Source organism: Cyanistes caeruleus, chromosome 4 (assembly GCF_971803275.1).
Source record: "Cyanistes caeruleus chromosome 4, bCyaCae1.hap1.1, whole genome shotgun sequence".
In the NCBI taxonomy this organism is placed as follows: Eukaryota; Metazoa; Chordata; class Aves; order Passeriformes; family Paridae; genus Cyanistes; species Cyanistes caeruleus.
This window is the reverse complement of record NC_141704.1, coordinates 2362044-2378858: the sequence shown is the minus strand read 5'-3', so window position 1 is coordinate 2378858 and position 16815 is coordinate 2362044. Positions and strand designations below refer to the sequence as shown.

At 45.6% G+C, this 16815-nt stretch overlaps 1 long non-coding RNA gene across 1 annotated transcript; it reads right to left on the bottom strand.

The window, feature by feature from the left end:
* Window positions 1–9966: 9966 nt before the first annotated feature.
* Window positions 9967–13402, bottom strand: LOC111923239 (uncharacterized). Its single transcript, XR_002860972.2, has 3 exons — window positions 13320–13402; window positions 11429–11477; window positions 9967–10051 (listed from the first exon to the last, which is right to left on the bottom strand). It is a non-coding gene; the product is annotated as an uncharacterized LOC111923239 (long non-coding RNA).
* Between the last annotated feature and the right edge of the window lie 3413 nt (window positions 13403–16815).

Here is a 16815-nt window from a genome sequence, read left to right as displayed (position 1 = left end):
AGGAAATTGAATTATTCCACCCATATTAAATGCATATATTCTGTAGTGCTTCTGCCAAAATGACTCTGCTAACCCGTGGTGTGAAATCCAGGCTGTTTTCACATGGGTGTATTAAACAAAGCTGCCTGCTGCAGCCCTGAAGAGAACGGAGAGGCAGCAGGATGAAAAAGCGCTCCCGACGTATGGTTATGTCAGCTCTAAATTGTCTCACAGATGTTCCTGGCTCCATTAGATGGAAGACTGGGTAATTTATAGAAGTCATTTTTAACAATTTGATTGTTGGTATATATCTGCTGAATTGATTGGCTGGGGAGACAGATCTTTATTTTTATAATGGCAATAACATCCTTTGCAGATTACTGCTCAATTTATCCCTGATGTTCACCGTGCTAGCCAGCAACTCTCCATTTATATTATGCTGTTATTTCTTAATTATCAGCCTAATTGAAGGGAAGAGTCCAACATGGATGAGATTGGCTGGGCTGGACAAGAAGCTGCACAAGTGAGGGGTTCAGCACTTTCTCCTTGGATCTGCTCCCAGCTCCAGCTGAGATCAGTGGGATTTAAACACTCGAGCTTCGAGCCTTTAAATCTTTTTTGAAGTCTGCTAATCCTGTGTGGATTAGAGTTATAGTTCCCACTGAAATCAACAGGAATTTGGTTACAGATGAAGCCGGCTCAGATAATGTCCCCATTTTTGCATCTAACAATGCTGGAGATGCTCGAGCTGGCAAAGAAGGAGCTCCCTACTCAGATGGAAAGGCTTTGGTGGGCACCTGGGGATGTCCATGGATGAGCAGAGCAGTGGCTCTGTAATTCCTGCTGCTGTTTTTGAGGGCAGCCAGTGCCATTTGACTCCCAGGTGGTTCAGCTCTTCCCTGCTGAGAGGAATTTGTCCCCAGCCTCTGAGAGTCAGGATGTGGTTCATACCTTGAAGCTTGGCAGTATTTTGTCTGCTCTGAGCTCTTTTGAAAAAGTGCATTTGTTTCAGCTGCCTGTTTGAATTTGACAAAACAGCATCCACACCTTCTCTTTCAGTCCTTCAATTCTCCAAGCCTCAGCGCTGTTTTGGGACAGTGAGATTTGCAGATTAATTAAGCAATCTTTGATAAAATACCTTTTTACATTAGCTTTGAATTTGTCACCTCTTAGCTTTGTCTCACTGTTCTCAGGATAGAACAGAATGGGAAGTCTCACTCTGCTGTTCATAAATTTCTTATTTTCCTGCATATTTCTTTCAGTTAAATAATTAAAATTCTGAGGTACAGTTGTCTTCTGCATTTTCAGTCACCTAAGAGGAGACAACACTCAGTGAAATAAAGAACTCAAGTCTTCCCCAAATTCCAGGCTAAATTCCTATGTTTTGTGCTATTAAAAACTAGTCCTTGGTAGATGAAATTCTTCTTTCAGGTGTTAATTTCAAAAACCAAAAGCAAGAATTCTATCTGGTGTTTCCCTGACCTTGGAGTGTGTTTTGTTAGACCAAGAATATGGGAGAGGGGATTCAGTCCATGGTCTGGTAAGCAAGGGACTCTCTGAAATACTCTGGTTTTCTTAGAGTGAAAGGGTGGAGGAAAGGATTGAAAGAGTTTGTTGGAGAATAACAGAGGGACCTTTTCTGCTTTTTGGACTTTGGAAATTTTGAGGCACGAAGGAAAAGCACTGGAAACAGAGGTAGCTCGTTCTCCCCTTGCTCAGGGTGAGTTAATAGTAGGTGTAGTGAGCACTTAAAAATCCTAATTGTTTACCTTTGATGCTGCTCCTGGAGAGGTTGTCCCTCCCTTTTCATATCACAGCCAAGTTTCTTCCATTCAGAGAGTGACACCACTGATTTATAGAATCACAGAATCATGGAATGCTTTGGGTTGGAAGGGACCTTCAAGATCATCCAGTGCCACCCCTGCCATGGGCAGGGACACCTCCCACTGTCCCAGGCTGCTCCAAGCCCTGTCCAAGCTGGCCTTGGACACTTCCAGGGATCCAGGGGCAGCCACAGCTTCTCTGGAATTCAAAGAAATTCCAGCCCAGCCAGGAATTCCTTCCCAATATCCCATCCAGAGGGAAACCATTCCCTGTGTCCTGTCCCTCCATGCCTTGCCCCAAGTCCTTCTCCAATTTTTGTCACTCCTGCTCCTCATTCTCTTTCATCAAGGGGTGAACTGTTACTGAAATTCTGCTCAGAGGTTCTTATTTACCCCTGGATTGTTTGGGGACTGCTGAGAGCAGGATCAGAGCCCTGGGTTGGGGTTTTTCTGATAAAATCTATTCTGTATGTATTAAAAAGAATTGTGTCCACATTGCTTAAATGTCACCAAGCCCAGCAGGCTCAGGGTGACATCAGTGGCTTGGATATAGAGAGGCACCAGCTCCCCTGGAGTTTTATCAGTGCAAATCAAACCAGTCTCCACTCAGCTGGTAATCCAGGGCTTCTAAGTGATGCTCAAATCCAATTTATTAAAAACACATTTGTTTTTCAAGCACCCAGGATTCCTGATTAATTTCCAGCACCGTGGGGTATTTAATGCTGTGGGTTTCATTGTCATCTTTGATTTTCCACAGAGCGCTTGATTGATAGGAGCTATTGTGAGCCCGTTCTTTGAGCACATTGTTCTTGTCAAACAGCAACGTGCATCTTATTGATGGGAAGTCAGCGTGCCTTTTATAGATGGCAAAATCAGCCTGCGAGCTTGGGGACCATGTGCTGAGCATATGCACAAATGAAGGAGGGGTGGTAAATTCCGCCAGGAAAGTTTAATGCTGTTGGGAAGTTCCTGTGCCAGTCGAACAGTTGAATTCAGCTGGTGTGACATACCCAGCAAGCCATGACTCAGATGTTAATCAGTGTTAGATGCTCTTTTTATTTTTGTGCTACTGCTGAGCGGTACAAAATCAAGCGTCTTGTACCGAGAGCGCAAATCAATTTGAAATTAAATTAGCCTTTTGTTTGGGAGGCACTTGGGATTTGTTTGGGCTTTGTTAGCTGCCCCCAGAAATGGCTTTGCAAATTGCAGGTGGTAAAGGGGAGAAGAAGTCTCTGCCTGGTATGTTGGTTCATCCTTCTGCTGCTTGTAGGATTTCACCCTGTGCAGAACCTGTGCCCCTGCAGGGCCAAATCCTTCCTGCTGCTCCCAGGCGCTGCCGGGGAAGGGAGAGCAAATTCCTTTTCAGGGGAGCAGTGAGACCTTCAGGCATGAAAACCAGGAGTGAAAGGGTCAGGGCACCCTCATAACTCCCTGCTGTGACACCTGACGCTGATTTAACTCACAGAAATGCAAATCCAAAGGTCAGACAACTTGGGAGTGGAGCTGCAGCCTGGAGGAAAGAGGTTTCTCACATGAATGTGAGTTGCTTTAAGAGTAGAGGAGTCACCTCTGAATATCAATGGGCACCTTCACAGGTGCTGTCATCCAGCTAATGATACATGAGCCACCAAAGTAAATATTTTCCTTTTCTCCCCTTGTTAAGGATAAAGATAATATCTTCTCACTCTAATCCCACATAATCAAATGTAGGACAGACAACACATTAGAAGGTGGAAGACAGGAATTAAATTCTTTATATTAGAGTCTGGGAATTAACTTGTTTGTATTAGAACCTGGGAAGGTGTAGAAACCACAATGATAATTTTTTTCTGGTCTTTTTCTGCACTTCTAGCAGGGTATTTCTGGAGGATTCTTTGTGGGTCCAAGGACTTTGTAAGGCCAAAGACTTTGCCCATGAAAGAAGAGTTCAGGGATGACTCCATCCCATCCTTGAGCAGAGCCAAATCCTCACCATGGACTGGCAGCTGTGTGTCTGGGTGGGCTGTTCAAAAATGAAATCAGATGCAAGCTCCCACAGTGAGCTGTGGTGGGCCAGGCTGGTTGAAAGAGGATTTTGTGATCAAAATCCTGCTAATCTTCAATCTAAATCCTCATCCTTATGCCACAGCAAGACCTCTTTATGGGGACTTTTTGATATTAGGGTTCATGTCCATGAGTGGTTTTACATCAGCTTGGTTTTTGGCAGTTCTTACTTTCTAAACTCCACGATGAAACTTTCTTGGCTGGTCAAGCTGCCCACAGAGATGCTAAAAATCTCTTTTTGCACTGCTGTCAGTGAGGGAGGGCTTGTGTTTGTGGGGTTTTCTTCCCTACTATTTGGGGTTGTGAGGGATTTTCTGCCTCTGTTTGCCAAATGTGGGGAATTAGGGGAGTGCCTGAGTCAGGGTAAGAAAAATGGCTGGAGAAACTCACTAGCTGTGGAAGAAAGTGGCTTAAACCTCCTCAGCTCCAAGCCAGCATCCTTGGCTCAGGGCTGAGCTCCTGTGTGCAGATTCTGAACCTTCCCTCATGAATCAGCCCCTCTCCACAGCTGCTCGAAGCTTTCACGTGAAGTTGTATAAATCTCCCACTAAAGTCCCTGATTTTCCCAGTGCTGGTGAAGGAAGAACATTAATTACCTGAAATTGTCTCTGCTCCACTGAGGCACGGAATTTGCCTCCAGCATAGCTGATTTTCCAGGATGAAAGTGATTCCACACATGCCTTCCTCTCCTCTTTACTCTTACCCACGCTTCTTAAAAAAATCCCCTCATACCCCTCAGCGCAAAAGCCCCAAACTTTTAGATTAATCAAGATATAAATTGCACTCCTGGGAGGGAGAAATTTATCTGTGTCTCAAACAAAAAAAAAATATAAAAAAAATCCACATTTTCTACTGTGCTGCAGTCCAGCACCTTGGCCTCAACAGGTGTGCAAGGAGCTGAGAGCCAACAGATTGTCTGCTTTGAAACTCAGACACAGCAATGCATCAAACATGCAAATCTGCTCTGCTGCTGCAGCTCCTTTCCAGGAAATTTGCCCAAGGGAGCCGAGCAGCTGCTGCAGGAGCTTTGGTAGTTTTAGCACGGGAAATTTATTATTCACACACGCACAAACACACTGAAGGGAGGATTAATGGGGCTTCACAGTTGTGCAAGGATGTTCCAGTCTATCCAAGACAAGAGTGGAATCTCCAGCTGAAGGAACAGGGTGGGAGTTTAGTCAGCTTTTGGGAGGAGCAGGGCTGACATCACTTCCAGGTGCTGCATCCCACTGGATGAGTCTGAGGATCACTGAGGGTGGAAAAGACCTCCAAGATCGAGTCCAGCCCTCGATCCCCACCTTCTCAGCCACAGCAGAGCACATCCAGTTGTTCCTGGAACAATTCCTTGGGCTGTTTTTCCAGAAGCTGTGGGTGGGACGGTGCTTTGTTCACCCTGTGACGGGGTGAGAAGGAGCTGTCCTCTCCTGTCAACCGTCCTGTCCAACATCTCCTCCTGCCATCATGGGATCATGGAACCACTGAGGTTGGAAAAACCCTCTAAGATCATAGAACCCAACCATTCCCCCAGCTCTGCCATGCTCACCCCTAATCCATGTTCCTGAGTGTAATTTTTCTCTTTTTGATTCTGCTGCACTTCTCACACCTGGATTTCTCAGTCTCCTCTGAGCTGAGCTCTTTTGGGATCCTCCCTCACAGGGAGTTCTGTTTATCTCAGTTCTCTGGGTCAGAAGAAAACTCCAGATCTCGTTAGGATCTTGTTTCTCTTGTGTTTATTAGGATGTTATCACAAAACTTGGCAGGTCTCTCCAGACTTTCTGCACAAGTTCAATTCATCTTGTCTCTTTGGCTCACTTTGGCTGTAATGGCACAAAATGGCCTAGAACCACATGGCTGTTTAATCTTTGTATTTCTTTTTATCCAATTAACAATAGACACATAAAATATTTTTCTTAATGACCCAATGACCCATCACCTGTGTGCTGCACTGTGACATTTTCTATCCAATCACCTGCTGTTACCCAAAAACCTCAGGAAGAAGAAAATGAAGAAGAAAGAAGAAGGAAAAGAGACAACACCCTAAATCCTCCATCTTGTCTTCTATTTTCTAAACTAGTTTAAACTCTAAACTTTAACTTTTTCACCCAGTGACTTAAGAAAACTCTCTAATTTACACACTCACACTTTTAGCTTTTCTATTTAACTTTAACAGCTGTTTTCATGTAACACCATGAAAACATGTGTTGGAGTCTGGAATACAGAGCGTGTGCCCTTGTTTCTGATACTTAGTTTTGAGATCCAGAAAAACACTGAATTTCATATAACATGAAATTCATGAGCGTGTTTTCATGGTGATACATGAGAACAAATGTGAAAGTTAGATGGAAAAAGCTTAAAGCGTGTGTAGGTTAGAGAGTTTTCTTCAATCACTGGGGGAAAAAGTTAGAGAACAAGAGACAAGATGGAAGATTTAGGGTGTTGTCTCTTGTCCCTTCTTCTCTCTTCTTCATGTTCTTCTTCCAGAGGTTTTTGGGTAGTAGTAAGTGATTGGATAGAAAATGTTGCAGTGCAGCACACAGGTGTTGGGTCATTGGGTCATTAAGAAAAAAAATATACGTGTCTATTGTTAATTGGGTAAAAATAGGTATAAAGGTAAAAGAGCTGCATATTTTGGGGCCATTTTGTGCATCAGACACGAAGTGTGCCACAAGGCCTTGTTTGTACCATCAGAAGAAAGAAATGTACCAGATTGCAAAGATTAACCTTGTATAGCCAGCCTGGAAAGACCTGTTAAGTTTTGTGATGACCTTTTAATAAACACAAGAAACAAGATTCTAACGAGCTCGGGAGTTTTCTTTGAATCATAAGAACTGAGATAAGCAGGGCCCCCCATGAGGGAGGATTCTCAAAAGAATTCAGTCCAAAGGAGGCTGAGAAATCCAGGAAGAGACAGAAAAATACAGAAGAAATACAGCGAAATCAGAAAAACAGAAAAAGGATTTTTTAGAGAAAAGTTACAAACATGCCCATAAATTTCATGTTATATGAAATTCAGTTCTCCTGGATCTCAGAGCCACATCCACATGGCTTCCTAACCCTTCCAGTGGGATCCCTCTGCCCGCTCTGCCCACCTCCAGAGCTGCCTCCAGCTCTGCTCCCAGCACAGGAAGGACCTCGAGACGCTGGAGAGAGTCCAGAGGAGGCTCCAGGATGAGCAGAGGGGTGGAGCAGCTCTGCTGGGAGGAAAGGTTGGGATTGTTCAGCCTCAGGAGGAGAAGCTTTGGGGTGACCTCACTGGGCCTGAAGGAAGGAACAAGATGCAGAAGGACTGTTTACAAGGGATGGAGAGGCAGGACAAGGGGGAATGGCTTCAAATAGAAAGAGAGTGGCTTTAGGTTGGATATTAGGAAAAAATTCCTGTCTGTGAAGGTGGTGAGGCCCTGGCAGAGAGTACCCAGGGAAGCTGTGGCTGCCCCTGGATCCCTGGAAGTGCCCAAGGTCAGATTGGACAGGGCTTGGAGCAGCCTGGGGCAGTGGGAGGTGTCCCTGCCACGGCAGGGGTTGGAATGAAATGAGCTTTAAGGTCCCTTCCAACCCAAACCATTCCATGATTCTGATTCCCTGGTAACTCCACCAGTGCTGTGGACAGACAGTTCTGTGCTTGATCACTCTTTGGTGAAGAAATTTTTCCCAATATCCATCCTAAACTTCTCCTGATCCCTAAACCTCCCACATATTTTCTCACCCAAGGCACATTCTGGTGTGCCTCAGACCCTCAGAAGAAACACATCTGCACCTGGCCACAGCTGCAGGGTGTGTCCAGGCACAGACCAGGAGCAGGGCTGGTACCTGGAGATAACACAGAGTTATCCACAGGTGTCTGGAGATAACAGAAGTTTCACACTCTGTGGCTGGGACACTTGAGTATTGGAGTATTTTACCTGTGTGCACTCATGCCTTGTATTTTCACCAAAATTTTACAGACACCAGTGAAAAAGAAGGAAACAGAATGATTGAGGTGGGAAGAGAGCTCTGGATGTCACCTGGCCCAGCTGCAGTATCTGAAGTAGTGAAGGATTAGTGGAAGCCTTTGGGTGAGTAGACAATTAAATCTCTGTGTCCTGATCACTGATGTGAAAGTCACAATAACGTGTTCTAAAGTCCTCAGATTTATCTCAGAAATAATCAGTGTTCACAGCAAGCCCCAGGGCTGGAGAGGTGCAGCACTTGAGGAGACGGAGAAGAATCAATTTTAAAAAGCCCATGTGGGGTCCTCTAGCCTTGGGTCCCTCCTAAACAGCACAGACAAAGCTGGCATCTTCCTGAAAAAGCATTTTGACATTCTGATGAATCCTTTTTAATTCATCAATCAAACCCTATTTATTTGATCATCCAAATTTCCCTGAAATCCTGATTTCCCCAGAGCATCTTGCTAAAAGTGCAAAACTAGAGGGAACAAAAAAAAAAAAAAGAACAAGAAAGGAGAAAGCACAAGTCCTTTCCTCTTTAATGAGTTCATTTGCTGGTGTTCAACTCACAGATTTGCTATTAATGTTAAATTAGCTGGTTAAATTAGCTTATTATGGAAAATGTGTACAATACTCTCCATTTGGGACAACTGGCAGAGAAGAGCTACTCAGCTAAACTGGGGAAGAAGTTATTTTTTAGACCAAAGAAATTAGATAAATAAATTAAATAATGATTAAATTAAATAAATAAGCAGATAAATAAAGGAAATATTCAAATCAATCTGTGGCCTCTGCTCAGTATCCTGAGTGTCCAAAATTCAGAATTTGAGCAGCCTGGTCTGATGGAAAGTGTCCCTGCCCATGGCAGGTGGGTGGAATGAGATGAATTTTAAGGTCCTTTCCACCCCAGAATATTCTGGGATTCTTTGAGTGAACAGGCCATGTGTTTTTGAGGGAGCTGTGTTAATACATTATATATTTTTACATTTTAACATGCCTGGCTACAGGCTGTGTTTGTGTTTGCACTCACTTTACACATAGAAGTACATGGGAGGGCCCCTGTTATTCTGCTGTCAGAATAAATAAACTCATGAATTCTGGGTTCTCTTCCTTCCTTGGGAAAGTCATAGAACGATAGAATTAGTGAGGCTGGAAAAGACCTTCAATATCATCAAGTCCAACCTTAATTGAATGCCCACTAAAACATGTCACCAAGTGCCATTTCCCCTTGTTTTTTAAACACATCCAGGGATGGGGACTCCACCTCCACCCTGGGCTGGACAACCCTTTCAGGGAAGAAATCTTTCCTAATATCAAAATCTAAAACCTCCCCTGGCCCAGCCTGAGGCCGTTCCCTCTCCTCTTGTCCCTGTTCCTGGAGCAGAGCCCGACCCCCCCGGCTGTCCCCTCCTGGCAGGGAGTTGTGCAGAGCCAGAAATTCCCCCTGATCCCCCTTTTCTCCAGGCTGAGCCCCTTTCCAGCTCCCTCAGCCTCTCCTGGGGCTCCAGACCCTTCCCAGCTCCATTCCCTGGACATTCCCCAGCCCCTCAGTGGCTTGCTTGTCATGAGGGGCCTAAAAGAGCCCCCAGGTTTTGAGGGGCCCCAGCTGAAAGGGGTTTTTACTTTGGGCAAGTGCAGCCAAATAAATGCAAGTCGATTCAATTCTTGGAGTCCACAAGCTGATCCGAATGACTCCTCCTATCCCTCTGTGTCTTTTGCATTCAGGCACCACACAGAGATTCCTTTGACTGGCATTTGTTGACACTTTAGCATAAATTTACACTTTTTGCTGCCTGTGAAAGACAGCACATCTCATTAAAAACCGATATTGATACACCGTCGTGGCACCTTGCTCGGGATGTGAATTCAATTTCTCCTTGTTGCCGTACCCTGTTGAGCAAACATATGTCATGGCCTGTGAGGCTGAACGTGGCAGATGTCTAATTGACCTGAATGAATTTCCAGCACACACCACAATGGGTCATTGGAAGGTCCTAGAATCCCCTACCAAATTTTAATCAAACCTAACGAGACCAACGAGTGAATGCAGAGATGAATTGTGCGATGCAGGAAATGCATCCGGAGCCACGGGCGATTAATTCAACCCCAGTTTTCTGTTCCTGGAGCTTCAGAGGGCTCTGCTGGCTGCAAGGCAGGGAAGGGGTTGAAGCAGAGCCATTTAAGAATCAGTCCAGGTGGATCCCATCCCAGCAACAGCGTGGAAGATTCCTCCCTCCAGAGGGAGTGGTCCTTGTTAGGGAGGAGATCTTGTGAATAGACCTGTCATTAAATGGAATTTCATCAAAGATCAGAGCCAGAAAGCCACAAAACCCTGTAGGACAGAAGTGCTTTGCTAGTAATGAGCTGCCTGCCCTTGGAGGAGAGCCAGAACCAGACATATCCCAAATAATTCTTCAGCTTGAGCTTCCTCTTGCAGCTACCTGCTGGAGTGATGGAATGTGTGCTCCCAGCCCAGAATGTCTGAATGCAGATGGAGCTGGAACTTAGGTTAAAATAATTTTAAAAGAAGTAGGGTCATGTCAAGCCTTCATATAAATGTGGTAGAAATGCTGAGGTTGAGTGTGGGGGCCTGGGACATCACCCCAGATTTTTGTCACCTCTCCCTGATTAACCCGTTCAGCCAAGACTGAGGCTTCTTATTCCAGCAGCACCTGCTTGTGCCACCACGTTGTGCAAACCAATTTGCAAATATGCAAATTAAAGCGTATTTGCTGCTTGCCTTGAGGAGTTTACAGTCCCCATCAGTGACTCAAGGGACAGGTCCGGACAGAAGAGGTGCCCAGCAAGCAGGAATTCCATTTTCAAAGAATTACGGAGATAAATCAGAGGAAAGTCAGTAAAGGTGGAGAAACAAAGGCATGGAGCAATTTAGGTTCCTGTGAGGAACCAGTTCCAGGTAAGGAGAGGACTCAGGAGTCCTGCCCGTGAGGCAATGTGGGATGGACCCCAGAAATGCCCGAGGAATCAAGGAATAACTGGACCAGCATCTCACTGAACTCGGGGTATTCTGTATAAACAGGGAGCTTTTAAGAGTTTTCATCGTGATTAAGTGAAGGTAAATTTGCTGTTTCATCCGAGCTTTTCTTTCTGCTGAGGAATCTTGTGATCGAAGCAGATGAAATGGCCTTTGAGCCTGCCAGGAAAATTTGCCTCCATTTCTGACCACAAAAAGCCTCAGGGCTGCTGCATGAGCTGAATGTGCCTTTGGGAAATTTAATCAGATCCTTTTTGTCATGGCTTCCAAAGCAGAACGAAAAATTGGGTGCCTGACAGAAATCTACCAGGTTGGAGGGAGGAAGGCAGGAGCTGGGAGAAGGTAAAGCACAAAAACGTATGTTTGCTGTTTCCTGCATTATTGCTGCATTAGAGGTGTCAATCTGCCACGGAAATTCGGGATGCAGAGATGGTGGATTCAGATTCAGCAAAACCCATTACATTTACAAAAGCTCAGGAGAGATGTCCCAGCAAGACAGTGATGTAATAACTACACGAAAATGTATTTTCAAAAAGATGGGCCCTTGGCTAAACTGTGTGCACCAGGGGATCTCTCAGCAGAAAGCTTCACTTATTACTTTCTTAAAATCCTTATTACATTTCCAGCTCTATAAAAACTGAGTAATTACTGTCTTCAATTACCTCTTGGCGCCAACTTGATTAATGTCCTTTACACCGATTGCTTTGTGAACTGTTGGAGAGAGAAGATGATCTGGGTCAACTCTATAAATGACTTTTTCAATGCCTTGTTAAGCTGAAAAATAGGAACTTGTGTTCTCAGGGAAGGGTCATCACTTGATTGCTCTGAGATGCTGGAAAGGACGGACATGTGGGAGCCAGGTTTCAGAATCAGGGTCCAAAATTTTGGTGATCCAGTGGATCAGCCTTTCAAAGTTGGTTCTCTTTCTTTCCCCACGAATTCCCCTGCTCCAAATCGCTGGCCCTGAGGCTGCAGAGATGGCACTAAGTGGGAGGATCAATGGTTGTCTGTTCTGGCTTTAATAATTAAAGCTATTGAGCCGTTATGTCTTGGATCAACAAACAGGGCTCACAGGTCACCCTGCCTGGCCTTGTAAATTGATTATTTTTCTACAGACAGCATTAGGGTCATGGGGTTTGCCTGACCTGTTCTCCCAGGTCTGGGTATAAACAACTGCTGATTGGGACCATCTGGCCATGCTTTGGCTCAGGCCATTCATTATTCTCAGCACAAAAAGACTTTTCTCCTCCAGCAGAAGTGAGCAGTGTGTTGGTACTCTGGAGAACGGGACAGCAAATAGGATTTGCTGCTGGTGTAGTTCTACTACAACCTCAGGATCTGATAGCTCATTAAAATCCTGAAATCTCTCTCTTGGCCCAAGTCATTTTGGGACCTGAGTGCTGTGAAGAGCTGGGCAAACGCTCCAGAAAACTTTAGCAGCTTCTCATCTCCTGATTCAGCACCCAGTGCTGACAATGAGGAAAGTGCAGGAATTTCTTGAACTGTCAGGGAATGATCTGGAAGTGGGTAGGAGGAAGGTGGGAGAGGAACACAGCCAATTGAGCAGTGTTGGAGGTACTCTTGAATAACTCAAACTGCCCTAAGGAATCTCACTCTGCCACTTGGCCTCCTGCCCCCCAGAGCCCCATTCCCATTGGGATTTGGCCAGTCACTGGGAGGAAGGCTAAGCCAAATCCTAAAAGAGGAGGGTTGGGTCTCCTGGGATGGCTGCTGGCTCTTTCCCTCAACACAGCAGGGAACAATCCATGGAGCACTTCCAGAATCCAGAGTCTTTGCCACACATCACAATCTCCTTTCTTCCTTCCAAAATCAGCCAAGCACTTGTCTTAACTTCCTGATCCCAGCTTTTTTATGGATCCATCACTTCTCCAAAGGTTCCCACCCCACGGGCCACTTGAGGCAACTCCAAGGCCCCACATGGGCCAGTGTGGCCTGGGAAGTGCAACCACACATGGATATTCCAGCTGAGGACTCCTCTGTTTGCTGCCCAGCTGATTTTTGGGGTCACCTGGACCTTTGAAAGCCCAGCTGCCAGGCTCCAGTTTTAACCCATAGAGCCAATTACCAGCAGCACTAATTAGAGGGGCACTGAGCTAAAGACTGCAGCATTTCTGCAGGCAGGGCTTGCAGCTGGCTCTGAGCACCACGCTGTGGATGCTGCCCCTCTCTCTGCCTCCCCAGACAGCTTTGAAAGCTCTCCCAGGCACATCCCCATGGTCTGCAGCCACTCTCTGACTGCAGCATAAACGTTTTCATTATGATCCAAGGCTGGGAGACACATTCCAAACCTCTGGCTCTTCCTCCTGCCCAGCTTCCATGTGGCAGGAGAAGGTCAGCCTGAGAACACTTTGTAATTGCTGAGGATTAATGTTGTTTTGCAATGCCAAATCCAGATCCGAGTTGCCAAAGGATCTTCTTTGCACAGAGGATTTTCAAGCAGAGACAATGGGAAATTTGCTCCTTGCAGCACAGTAGAACAATTCCCAGCAGAACATTAATCCATGCTTGGGTTTCATTCTGTTATAATCTCACCTGTCTGTACTTTGATATTTAACTCCAGGCTGTGCCCTCTCATTCCTTCATCAGACTCGCAGTGACACTTTCTTAATCAGGGCTTTCTGCAGCTCTCATTCTCAGCCTGAAATGTCTCTTTTTTCCTTTGATACCTGCATGAGTTTGGAACACATAAATTTTACCTGACTTTATGCCAGATCTTGATATTTTCTTTCTTTTTTTTTTTATTTTTTTTTGCTCATTTTCACATTTTGGGTGGGTTTTGCAATTTGAAGAACTTCAGCCTGGGACTGAAGGAGCCTCACTGATTTCAGTGTGGGGTTGTGTGATGCCCAAGAGGGGAGGGGTGAGAAGAACTGCTCAAGGTTGGATGAGTGTTCTAATCCCTGTGCTATCACCACAGAGGGCCACTCGTTCCTGTGACAGGGGCTCAGACAGTGAACTCTGTTCACCTCAGTGGGTATTGGATGGGAAAAGGGTGACAACACCGAATTTTTTTAAGAGTGAGGCAGGACTTGCCTCATTCTAGCTGAGAACAAGGGCAGTGAGCAGCTCTGCTGGGGTAAAGAGGCTTCTGAGTTGCAGAATGAAAAATTTCTGTCTCAAGGGATGGTTACTGGTGAAAATGTTGGCAGTAAGAGAGCCTGCAGGGATTTCAAAAGGAGAATTTTGCTGCATTCCCGTGATCCGTTATCATCCATCCACACCTTCCAGAGGAGAGGGCTGGACCCAGAAGTTTCAGGTGTGTGCCAGCCCAGCTGCTCCATTTCCTCCTCTCTGTATTCCCTGCTCTTTCCCAGCTCAGGGAGAACTGAGCACGTGGGGGACACCGTGAAAAGAAAGAACCCAAACAAGGGAAAAAAAAATCTCTGGGTTTTGTTTTCCTTCTGCAGCATGTGGATTTATATTTCCTGTGGTGGGAATAAAGTTCTCATCGATATTCCAGCCCCTTTTTATTCCATGGAAGCAAGGGAGCATTAATTTTGTAAGAAATACTCTGAGGAATATCTCTACCCCCATGGATTTTCCTGCCATCACATTCCAGCAACTTCTGTATCCACTGAACAAAACCCACTTCAGACAAACGGCTTCTTGCTGAAGAGGCCACAGCATTTTGCAAAGGTTCCAAAATTTACTGAACTCATAATGACCACAGCCGAGACTGCGATTGAGAGACCAAGAGGTTCATAACCCAGGGCTACAAACTTATTGCTTCTTCCCTTGGAAAAATGAGAGCGAGGCTGTGTTTATCTCTTCTGGTTCCTTTCTACCTCGGTGTGAAAAGCACACAGCAAAGGCTGTTCACTGTTCTGCACTTTTCAACTCTTCTTGTCTGCCTAAATCCATGGCTGCCCTGAATAATCCCATGAGCACGGTTGGGTGGGGGCACTCTGCTCCCTGGAACAGTGATCCACGAGGGAATCTTGCTACCAACACAGAGAATTTCAGGAGAACACAAATCTAGCATGGATATTTGTGGTTATCACATATCCAGGTTCTGTAGCCCCCAAGACAAGAAAGATGTTGACCTCAGATTTGTGAGGGTGTCACAAGCACAGGGATGGAGGAAGGTGGAGAGGTCTGGAGATCTTCTGCTGTAGTGACATCAAATCACAGAATCATGGAACGGTTTGGGTTGGAAGGGACCTTAAAGCCCATCCAGTGCCACCCCTGCCATGGGCAGGGACACCTCCCACTGTCCCAGGGTCCTCCAAGCCCTGTCCAACCTGGCTTTGGACACTTCCAGGGATCCAGGGGCAGCCACAGCTTCTCTGGGCACCCTGTGCCAGGGCCTGCCCACCCTCCCAGCCAGGAATTCTTTCCCAATATCCTATCCATCCCTGCTCTCTGGCAGTTTGAAACCATCCCCCCTTGCTCTAACACTCCCTCCTCCTGTCCAAAGCCCCTCTCCAGTTTTCTTGCAGGCCCAGGAAATGGCTGAAGGCCTGGGGAAGGTAAAACAGGTAAAACATGAGACACAAGTTCAGCAGGAAGAGCAGTTTCTGCTTGGACAGGGTATGATGGGCCTGGGTGAGCAGCCCATCAGCAGATCTTCCTCAGTGACAATTTCCTGCAGCACTCACTGCATCCCCCCATCTAAATTATGAAAGAAGCAAGAAAAAGTCTTCACACGTTCACCTTAAGAGCAATGAAACCAACGTGGGCTCTACAATTTACATTTCAGCCTTCACTGAGGTGTATTTTATTATCCTGCTTAATTATGCTACATAAATCCCCACTCTGCTACAGTTAAAATGTGGCCTCTGCCCCAATGAGTTTGTAATTCAAATAGATGAGGTACATGAGTTAAGGAGAAAGATCTGCCAGAGGAACCAGCAGCAGAATGATTTGTAAATTTGGGTTGCGTCACTACAATTTTAAAAATATCAGTGGTGTTTAGTGGAAGACATTGGGGAAAAGTGAAGATGAAGGAAGAGAGAACACAATGGGAAGCAGGAGATGATTTGGGGAAGGGTAGGGAATGGAGGGTGGCAGTGAAGGGGTTGTGAAAGACAGCAAAATGGCCCTAAGTGTCCAGTCATCTCCAGCACCTGCTCTGGAGACACCACTTAGTTTGTGGGAAATACAAGAGATGTGGCTGATCTAATTTTTCAACAGACCCCTGGAGCTGGGTACTCCTTGAAATGTTTTTCTTCCCCAAACCTGTAAAGATCATGGAAAAAAAAAATTATATTACATTGTAGGACTTGCCTTTCCTGAAGGGGAATTGTTACACAGCAACAACAGTCACACCAGTGCCGTTTTTAACACAGAGAAGAGGAGACCTTTTAGTTCATTTTATCACATTACCTTTCATTTTATAGGTGTGCAGCAGGCAACACTTCATTTTCTTGCTGAGCATTTAATATTTCCTGACCAGACTTTCAATGGGAATCACAAAACCTCTGCTGAATCATTTGGATACACCACCACCTCTAGGAACTTTTCAGGTGCACTGACAGCTTAAATTCCTGCGATTCCAAGTGAATCTCACAAGAGACTCATCTTTCTTGTGTTCCAAAGGTCATGTGGACCTCAAAGGTCACCTCTGCTCCACTGACATCTTTTAAAGCACTGTCAGATCTTTTGGTGACTGAAAGATTATGGGTGAAACAGCCCAAAATCTCCCGCCCTGCCTTGTCTCCAACACTGCAGCAGTGGTGAAGGAGTTGTGGGGTTCATCTGCAAGGATCTGTGTTGCTGATTTTGTCCTTCTTGCTGACAACAACAGAAAAAAATTGGCAACATCAGCCTTCAGCCTTATTCAGTGCCCACAGAACACTGCTGCGCAAGAAAGTCGATTTAAATCTGTTCCTGTAGATTTGGTGCTTCACTTGGCCCTTTATCACAAGGCTTTCAATGCCTGCAGCTCTCTGGGCATCCTCACCCTGCCCACAAACCCTTCACACCACCAAATATTTGGGATTTCCCATCACTGACCTCTTGCAGATTGGCTGCTGCTAAACAGGTTCTGGTTGGGATTCAGGCTGCCCAATGGGTTTGTCCAGAAATT